Genomic DNA, 10,426 nt, shown 5'->3' on the forward strand with positions numbered 1-10,426 from the left:
CTTGGTGAGCAGAAGAGACTTCTTTTAAAAACATTAAAAATCTTACTGACCCCAAACTTTTGAACGTATGTTTTCTGCCCTTCGTCAGCTCCAGCGGCAGATGATGATAGTGAGGAGGATCAGGAGAGAGATGAGAAAGTGTAGAGCCCGCGGTAAGCAGAACTACTTTCAAAACACTTAGGCCATGTCATGAGTGTAGGAACCCATAACCCAGTTACAGATTATTTCCACATCTGCATAGTTGACGATTACCGCAATTCACTAGAAATTTAATGAGACGCGTTTGTAAACCATGTTTTCCGCCAAAATAAAAGCTTGATGCAGTTTGCGTCAAAATAAAAGATCATGTGCTTATCTCTTTCAAGTATAGAAATTGGTACAAAACCAATTATGAAAGTTTTCTTTATTGTTTTAGTGCATTTGTTTCACAAAATATGGCTATTACTGTCATTGGATTAATATTATAACTATTATTATGTAGTAGTGTAATGTAAATAGACACTGTTACTAAAAGAGGTTTGAATATTTCTTTGTGTAATTTGCACACTGAATATGGGTTGGAGCTTTTAATTTTTAACTCTCAAAGTGCACCAGATTGATGAATTTAACATTAAAATGCACAAAATTTTCTTAAGGGGAGGCATGCCCCCGAACCCCCTAGAAGGGCCGAGGTCCACCCACCACAGTTTTACCAAAAATCCTGTGAGAAACACTGGTATTGCTATGCCAATGCAGCTTATAGCTTGTTTTAGGCTTCATCACTGTATTAATAAATGTCAAATTTTTACTTATTTCATCTGTTAACTCACACTCGTTACTATACTCACTCATATAGTGGACCAGTCTGGGCCAAAATGTCAGGGCCGATATTTATTTTTTTTGCCCCAGTCCAGCCCTGTGTACAACATATCCACATTCTTAGAATTAGCTGCTTGTCTAATCAAATTATTGTACTCTCGATCAGATCTAATACAAATAACTAAATTTTCACAGATATTTAAAATATCTGTGCACGGCCCTGCGCGCGATGCAGTATTTGCGGTAAAATAATTGCTGCAAAGACCGGTACCGCGACAGATATGATGAAGCCCTTGACAGTGCACGGAGTAAACATAAGAGCAGAAAGTTGCTCCGTCTTTGACTGGTAAATGAAGAGATACCTTGTTGATCACTCTGACAGTGCTTATATTGCAATTTACTGAATGTACACTGCCGTTCAAAAATGTGTTGGTCAGAATTTTTTTTTTCAGTAAGGATGCATTAAAGTGATCAAAAATGACCTTAAAACATGTGTAATGTTACAAAAGATTTCTGTTTCAAATGCTGTTCTTTTGAAATTTATATTCATCAAAGAATCATGAAAAAATGTATCAGTGTTCAAAAACTGTTTTCATATTTCTGAAGGATCATGTGACACTGAAGTAATGATTTTGAAAATTCAGCTTTGACAACACAGGAAAAAATTACATTTTGAAATATATTCAAATAAGATTTTAAATTGTAATACTATTCCACAATATTACAAGTTTTACTGTATTTTTTTTTTTTTTTTTTTTTTTTTACAAATTCAGCTTTGGTGAGCATGAGCTCTTAATAAAAAAATATTTTGTTCCTTATGTAAATGTATAAGGAATATTTTGTTCCTTTGTGCTTTTTTTTGTTCCTTTGTTCACTGACTAAGGAGCATGAGTCAAACTGAAAAAATAAAACCAAAGTTTTTCTGAGGTAATGTGTTATGTAATCTTGTTAAAATGGATTTTAAAAAAAATTGGTATCGGAAAAAGTATCGTTCAGGAACCGGTATCGAAATCAAGGTATTGGTATCGGTATTGGTATCGAAATTTTTTGAACGATACCCAGCCCTACTCATCTATCTCAAACAGACTGTCAAAGTGCGAAATTGTTACATATGTAACATCAAGGCAAGGCAAATTTATTTATATAGCACATTTCATACACAATGGTAATTTAAAGTGCTTTACAGAAAAAAAGGGCTTGCAGCATTTACTGTGAACGAAGCCACTCTGAGACACCAATCATGAGCTTCTTGCGTGAACAGTGCTTTATTCTGAAATCCACTGCAACCTATTTTATTAGATGGCAGCTTTTGCCGTGTGATAGCCGTGCACTAAGCTATATCGTGATTTTTGTTTTCTGTTTGATTGACAAATAATTTGCAAAAGCAATGGTACAAAACACAGTGTTAGTGATCTTTTAGGTTCATTTTAAAACTGTTGTGGAACAGATTAAACTATGACGGGTCATATTAAAATCAGAAATAGTAATTTGATATAGAGTGCAATAGAGCAGACCAATTAGTCAATTTAAAAAGGCTAGCCTATTATTCACCTGTATGTGACTGGTCTTCGACGCAGGCAGTGTTTTAATCTTTGGCTTGCATAAATAACATACTAAAGTATAGCCATTACTAGTACCGGTAGATTCATGTGGAATATCAACCCACTCCTGTACGTCTTTTACACAATCATCAGACGACCTCTTGTCAGTGAACTGTAAATCCACAAGATGCGTGAAATAAAAACAGATGGCGGTAATAAGACGGCGCTGCACTGCTTCAGTGCACTGCAGGTTTGTCAAAACGAAAAACGGAATGTAGCTTTTAACAAAATGTACAAAACGAAATTGTAATTAGCTACTCCCCAATCCTATACCCATTGCAACATAAGCAATCAATATACTGTTAAAACTGTTCCATGTATGCATTTCAGCTAAAATTAACTGTTTATTATATATTAGTAGGAGTAGGAGTGATCCCTGCATGCATCATTCACCTTTCATTTTGAAGCCACAACCTTACACCCCAGTCAAAGAAAGACTTCTCATGCGATATCTGAGGAGTGCGTGGAAGCCCACAGTTTCTGAAGTGCAGAGGAAATATTATTTAAAAGTTTGTGTTTCGGGTATGGTACTGTATATTTAATGGTACTGTAAATCAGTGATGGTACTGTTAAATTATGTTTCTTAGGCAAACTCACGCCACAATCAGATCTGGTTTAAACTCTAAGATGGAAAATGAACAGTTTATCATGCTGAGCGATAAACAGTTTGGCGGTAACATTGCAAGTAACGCAATTATTTTTCAAATAAGTAACGCAAGTCCAATTTATTGACTGACACCTCTTCTGTCGCCATGTTGAGAGAAATTGAGAGTGGGGTGCAGAGGTGTTGTGTGCGCTGTGTAAACATGATGCTTATTGTAGTTCTAGACTAAATGTAAACATGCATTTACTCATCTCACTTGCACACGATACAGATTCGGTCATCAACAAAATGAATAAAAACACTGACATGCAAACCTGCAATAATTAAAATGTTGAATAATACATCATTTTTGTATTTAATCTCACTTTATAAACCAATTTCTTTGCTGTTGAGCTTTGACACTGGCCGATCGTCAGGGGAGGCAAGGGAGGTACAGCCTAGCCAAAAATTTTAGGTGAAAATCATTATTATAAATTTCCAGTTATTCATTTCATGTCTCAGAGTGTGTATTTTTTCCATAGCCGGAGACTTGTGCCTCCGTTGATTAAAAAAAAAAAAAAAAAAGCCAATTACCAGAGTATTTCTGAAAAATCTCCATGTTTGTAGTCAACATTTCAAACTGGATTTTACACCAAACTGAGGGGAAAAATAATTCTGTCAGTTCTGCCCACCTCCCAGAACCAAACGCGTACAGGTAAGAAAGCTGTTAGTTTACCATACACTCAAAAAGATGGTTCTTTACAAGTAGTAACGGTTCTATTTAGAACCACAGTGTCCTGAAGAACCCTTTATATGCTGAAATGTTTTTTTGTGTTGGAGTTTAGGGTTCTTTACTCCCGCCTTTTTGTTTTTCAAATCTGTAACTGTCAAAGCCACCTCATTACTGATTTTCTGGAGCTCAGCTATACAACTATACACAGACTGTCAACATACTCTCAACAGGTAAATGATTTCTTTCTTATAATGTCTATAATTTATAACTTCAAAAATTTTAACTGGTTTCTATACCAATCATGTCTTTTTCTCTTTTTAGTTTAACTGAACATGTAAGTGTGAGCAGTTCTGTTCAGTTAAAGGATAGCCTACTCATCATCTCTTCTCCACAAAGTACAGAGATATGGAATTTATGATCCATATTGTTTTTTGTTTTTTTATTATTACTTTATGCCTAAAAATACCGTCACAAAAAAAAAAAACATTAAAGCTATCCCATGACTTTATATCACTTTTCCCTTTTAACACGGTAAAGGGCTTATACTGTCCATTTTTGCTAATTTTGGCCATCATGAACATAATTGTTTTTACATAATCAACTGGAAGAGACACAATGTAACTCTAAACTCGACTGTGTATTTCAGATGCTGACACGTATCATAACCTTATCATCTGCAGAGAGAAACTGCCACTAAGAATACACACATAATGAAGGACATAAAGACATCAAATAGGGGATTGTGAAGATATTTCACTGGAACTTGGTCTTCATTACATCTATATCGTGTTCAATGTTATTTATTAATTGTGGCAAGCAAGAAGAGGCCGAGGGTCGTGAGAGAACGGCGCGAGGTCGGTGGTGAGATTACTGATGAGCGTCACCTGCGCGACGCACCGGTCTCGTATCTCTCACGGAGGAGCGGAAGCATAAAAAGAGGAGCGACGACAGTGGGGATCGAGAGAGGCCTGGACTATTTATGTTATGTTTTGATATGTGGCGGCAGTTTTCCATCGTCAGTGAGGGGCTGCCACCTTTACTCTCACTTTGTATTTGTTTATTTTATGATTATTAAAGTGTGTTACACGTTTGCCGTATCCCGTATCCTTCTCACAACAACATACTTTGCTACATTAATGTATTCAGCAAATAACTGTTAGAGCACTGTCATACAATCACTGTCTACAATCTGCTGTGTCAATAAAAAATAAATGTACCAAATTTTTTGTCCTTATTTGGAAATAAAGGGCCTCAAAAAGAAAAGCAATCCAAAAAGTAATAAGATTAAGAATAAGAATCCATTACTGCAATGCAGTAATTCATTGGATTAGGTTACTAAATATATTTTACAAAATCTGTACCAGACAATTTATTTAAAGTAATTCTACCAGCCAGGCTCCAAGGTATTGTTCACTAAACATAAAAACCTGCTTTTGTTCAAATTGGTTTAAGCAAATCAGTTTTTTCAGATCTGAACTGGGTAACTGGCTAAATATAATTTCTTTGGCACAAGCTAATGCTTTCACAACCTCTAAACCTGCACTGACATGCATCAAGGTTTTACCAGTTCAGACATGGGCACATATATTTCTCGAATTACACCGTAGCATAGCATCCTGCCAATGCAGCAATTCACGTTTCCACCCTGAAATGAGTTGCAGATCCATCCTGTTACAGTTGCAGACAGTAACTGGACCATTTTATATGCAAGTGATACACCGTTATTGCAAGAAAAGGCTTCTAAACTTGTTTTTAAAATGAAAGAGAAAATGGCAGCAAGTAACTTGCATGACATGCTCTCATCCTGAAAACAATGGGGGAAAAAAACTATCCTAGGTAAAAGAATATTAGAATCAGGCTACATTAATTCGCAGAGAGGAAAACACATAGTTTGTGTTGTGTGCAGTGAATTAATGTCTGATGAGAGCTTGAATATATCAAAACTCAATAGACATTTAAAAAACATTCAATCACAACTCAAATGTTATGAAAACTAAATGTTACAAAATAAATATTTGTGTCTTCAAAAAAAAAAAAATCACCAAAAAAGTTATTTTACATATTGTTGGGCCTATGTGCTACATTGTTATATCGAAATAATGAATTTCCTTCCTAGTTCGATTTTACAGGCAGTCTACGTTTGTATGACAGACAATTCTAGCGGTATTTGGTTACCACTTACCATTTAAAAACTGGGTGCTGCAAACAAAACCAACAGAGACAACAAAAGGCATGTTTCATGAAAGCTCAAAACCAAGAACACAAAATCGTTGAACATTATAACTTCATTCTATCAGTACAAACAGGTTCAATAAATTGCTCATCATTACATGAGTAGAGAATACTAATCCGAATGCACTGGAACAAAATACTAAAAAAAAAAAAAAAAAAAAAAAAAAAAAACCGGTGGCTACACTGTCAGCTGGGCTTTTCCTAAACACAGCCAAAAACAGGATTTAAAAATGTCCCTCTTTCACCTGCAAAAATGTTACAATACTAGACTTTATAACAAGCACAAGCATGTAGGCCCGTGCCTAACTGCAAACCAAAGTGATTACAGTGAGAAGAATGTACACAAAGAATTTGCTTAAAGGAACAGCTCACCCAAAAATCTGTTATAAAAAATGCAGTCGTCGGATCGCTGTTCTTGATACACTGCACGACTGTTTGGGGAGCCATTTAGCTGCTGGTGTGTGCACATTACACGACGGAAGAGCAACAGGGGGTCACACATTACACATCATTTCAATAGGAAGAATAGCAGACAATTCTGTCTGGTCAAAAGACTACGTTTCACAACCAAACATACGCAAGAAGCAATACAGGAAATAAAGTAAGTTCACACGTGAGAGAAGAATTCTCATGACTGGATTTCTTCCAGTTAAAATAATTGCCCGCAAAATGCTTGCAATCCAAGTTGTCTGTTCCAAAGAAAAAGAAAAAAATGAAGAATATGAAGAATATGAAGAAGAGAATGGTTGCTTGCAGAAGCCACACTTGCTGATGTTTTGTAGCAGGTGTTTTGTTGCCCCAGCATTGGTGGGTTCAGGATTAGTTGTGGGGGAGGGGTTAGGATTAGGCAATGAGGTACTGACTTCAACGAGGGGGGTAATAATTTGTGAGGGGGTCGAAATTCGGCACAACACAGGTCTATGACTCCTCCCCCTGAACTTTTCCTTGAGCTCTAACTTGGCTGTAGGTCGTCGCCGAAATAATTTCCAGGCAAAACAGATTTCACACTGCAGTACTCCAAATCAGACAGGTCCAGATTAGGGCGTTTTCACACCTTAAAGTCCGCACCAAGGTCCGAACCAAAGTTCATGTTTTGATACATTTTATACATTCGGTTAGTTTTGGTTTGGTTTCACATTGCAATTATGCAAGCGCACTAAAGAACTTTACATGACAAACTTACGTCCTGTCGTCATCATCTATATGGGCTGCATCTTGACATTGATTGGTTTGTAAACGGATGTGCGTCTGACGTCAGTGTGTTGTCAATTCGGCGGGAAACTTTGACAAGAATGAATGAACAGGCGCATATCGTTGCCACTATACTGTTATTATTACGGCATTACTTCCTGCAGCACCAACTATACTCGAGGCTAGTTCAAATTAACCAAATGAACGTCCTTGTTGTGCAAACATTTTATCGTCGCCGGCAGGAAAGGAGGAGAAGACTGCAAGCAATCCTGCGAGAACCACCGGAACTTCCTGTAAATGGTCTGAAAGTCCAGAAAATGCTTTCACTCTAGAAACGAACCAAACCATTGTTCAGGTTGATCCGGACCGAGACTCCCTCTTTTCATCGGACCAAATTTCGTCTGTTTGGTCCGGACCGTGGTCCGGGGGAGCTTTCACACCTGTAATTTTGATTCGGACCAAACAAGGCAGGTGTGAAAGGGCCCTAAATATCTCACGGGCATCACATCGGCGACGTATCAGCGCTTCTCTCAGATTGCGTCTTTGATAATACACACTACACGATTGTCTCTCACATGAACGAGCACCAATTTGCCTCCAATTTCAGGCATTTGTCGGCGACTTCCTCAAAACTGTTGGCGAGTGAAAATTGGGGCTAAAATCATGCAGTGTGGTGCTGTGCCAACACTCAAAAAAATTATTTTAGCTCTTTGTTCAATTTCATTAATTAAAATGAGCACATACGACACAACCCTTCATAGAAATGATTCCAGCTTAATTTCATTAAATGTAATCAATGTAATTTTTTTTTATTGAGTCAACATGAATATTTTTCGTTCTTCTTAACCGGATGTCACTCAAAAAATGAATTTTGGCCTCTTTTTAAAATAATTAATTAAAATAAGCAAAAGTAACACGATTGTTTAATATTGTCACAACTTAATTTAACTGTGTTCAATCAACCTAATTAATTTGTGTGAAAACTACATGAATCATTGTTGTTGACATCTAACTGGGCAGTGGATTTGTAGTTCCCAGCATGCTTTGCAAGGGACTGCATTAAGAGGGTCAATTTAGGGAAAAAGTGTTATTTTATGTGTTTTTCAGTAAATGGAAAGATGTTGTTAGTTAATGATAGTGTTTAATGTTCAGTTATGTTAGAAACTTAGAGGACTTTCTGTAATGTTTTTGAATTTTGTGGTTACCATTATGCAGAAGAGTGGCGACTGTGTTCAGGATGTGGTCACACAGTATAGGCTACACTATGTGTAAACCTCACTCGCAATCTCGCAGACCTGCACAAGCAATAATATATTACTATGTAAAAAATGGTTTTAATTCAATTGAACACTAGTAGTGTCTATCATTAGAAGTGACCGTAGAGTCAAATTAACTAAAATTATAATGTTGGTGATTTAAGGCAGGACAAAAACTAAATTTAGTTAACCTGACAAAACTTTATCTAGCAGGAATGACTAAATTAATTTAAATTCATACAACAAGATAACAACTAATTATTTCAAACTAATTCGATTTTGTTGGAAAAAATGTAATTCAATTTCGTGGAAAACCTTTCCTTAATTTAATTAAGTTCATTCAACAGATTATTTTTTTTTGAGTGAAATTACGACACCCGCCAGATTATTACCCCAGATTATTGAGGGAGGTAATAATTTGGAAAGGAGTTATAATTCAGCACATCACTGGCATTACTCAGCCTCATGTCATTCCACAAACTTTTGTGAAACACACAAAAAAAGGATGTTAGGCAGAATGATGTGCCTATGAAAGTAAATGGGGACTGTGATTCTGCCAGACATCTCCTTTTCTGTTCCTCAGAAGAAGCTCATACAGGTTTTGGAACATTATGAGAGTGAGTTAATGATGAAAGAAGTTCATTTTTAGTCAGTTTTAAGACTGTGGGAACGTTTTTGCCTTGCTTAATCTGCTGTCCCCAATTCTCATGTACACTGAGTCATGCATACCAGGAATTTCTCTCATAAAAATCCAACACTAAAGAGCAAAGTCCAGCCATTAGAAAGACATAATGTCTCATGTTTTACGGCATAAATAAATATATCCATCTTGAAATACCATCACAACTTGATCAAATCTTCAGCATGACACATAAGAATTAGCATACAGCTGTCCATGATTTATGTAAAACAACGTATAGGCTACCTTCAGCTCAAACTTGGTTTAACAACATGCAAAAATCGTTTTCCGATAACAAGACAAATGTTTTCAGTAATCTATAACGTGAGAACTTTGCACTAAGTTGGTGTATTGTGGGTGTTTCTGTTTCTTCAACTAGGCACTTTTTAGTTTTGCTGGCCGGAGTGAGTGAGCGCAACATCAACAGGTTGAGGGAGTTACACAACGAGTGAATGAGCAAAACACACTACAAAACAAAAGACTGTAACCTAGTTTATAAAGGCTAGTAAGTTCACCAAACCAATCGGATATGTCATCATTTTAATGCAATTTTCATAACGCCATGAACGAAAGTGACGCGCTGAAAACGAAATGTTGTTAGGGGAAATTAAGCAGGTCTTTTCTCGAAACATACCTCAAAAAGTGACCAGCCTCCTTGTTGTCAAACTGGCGCTGTAACTTTCTGACGAGAAGTTGTCATTATCTGCTTAGTTTGAACACTTTTGTCTTCATGCCGGAGTTTGTTTCTTCCCATCAAGCGGCCGTTCCGGATTTCGAGTCTAGGCGCGCGGGTCTCCACGCCTACCTGAGCCAGGCCACGCTGACGCGCCTCGTGCCCAATCAACCGCGCCTGAATACTGCTGCTGCACCACAGCAAACATGCGAGACACATGCCCACATCATCGGCTAGATTCAACTACAATTCAAATAACATGACAATAATAATAGTGTTGGTAATTAAATCAGTTTGAAAGTGTCTCATTCTCAGTCACAGTCTTCTGCATGTTGCAGCTTGATGCGCCTCCAGCGACGGATTCTGCTGTCGGGTTAACCCCACCAACCACAGCCCATTATACCACAGCTGTTTGGTTAGATTATGTACATTTAGAAATCTAGTAGATTGCCTTTTTTGCCATGAAAAGTCTTGATGTTTTTTGCATTTAGTGTATGTGCTATGTGGGTGTTTCTTCAACTATGGACACATTTTTTGTCTACTAATGACTACTTTTTCCGGGTTTAACAGCATTATGTGATTGTTATGACAGTGGTGTAAATGACTGCATTTTAAACAAATTATCAGCATGCTTGGGAATTATGGCGGAATATTTTGTTTAAAAGTGTTAAATTGAAATG

General features: G+C 36.9%; 1 protein-coding gene across 1 annotated transcript in view; it reads right to left on the minus strand.

Annotated features, from left to right (window-relative positions):
• Nucleotides 1-10,142, minus strand: part of arap2 (ArfGAP with RhoGAP domain, ankyrin repeat and PH domain 2) — a 107,375-nt gene extending 97,233 nt beyond the window's left edge. Inside the window, exon 1 of the mRNA XM_081359734.1 lies at nt 9,708-10,142. The gene's annotated coding sequence lies outside the window, so the exon portion shown is untranslated. The remainder of the gene's footprint in view (nt 1-9,707) is intronic.
• Between the last annotated feature and the right edge of the window lie 284 nt (nt 10,143-10,426).

Source organism: Scardinius erythrophthalmus (assembly GCF_964197995.2).
Source record: "Scardinius erythrophthalmus genome assembly, chromosome: 2".
Taxonomy (NCBI): Eukaryota; Metazoa; Chordata; class Actinopteri; order Cypriniformes; family Leuciscidae; genus Scardinius; species Scardinius erythrophthalmus.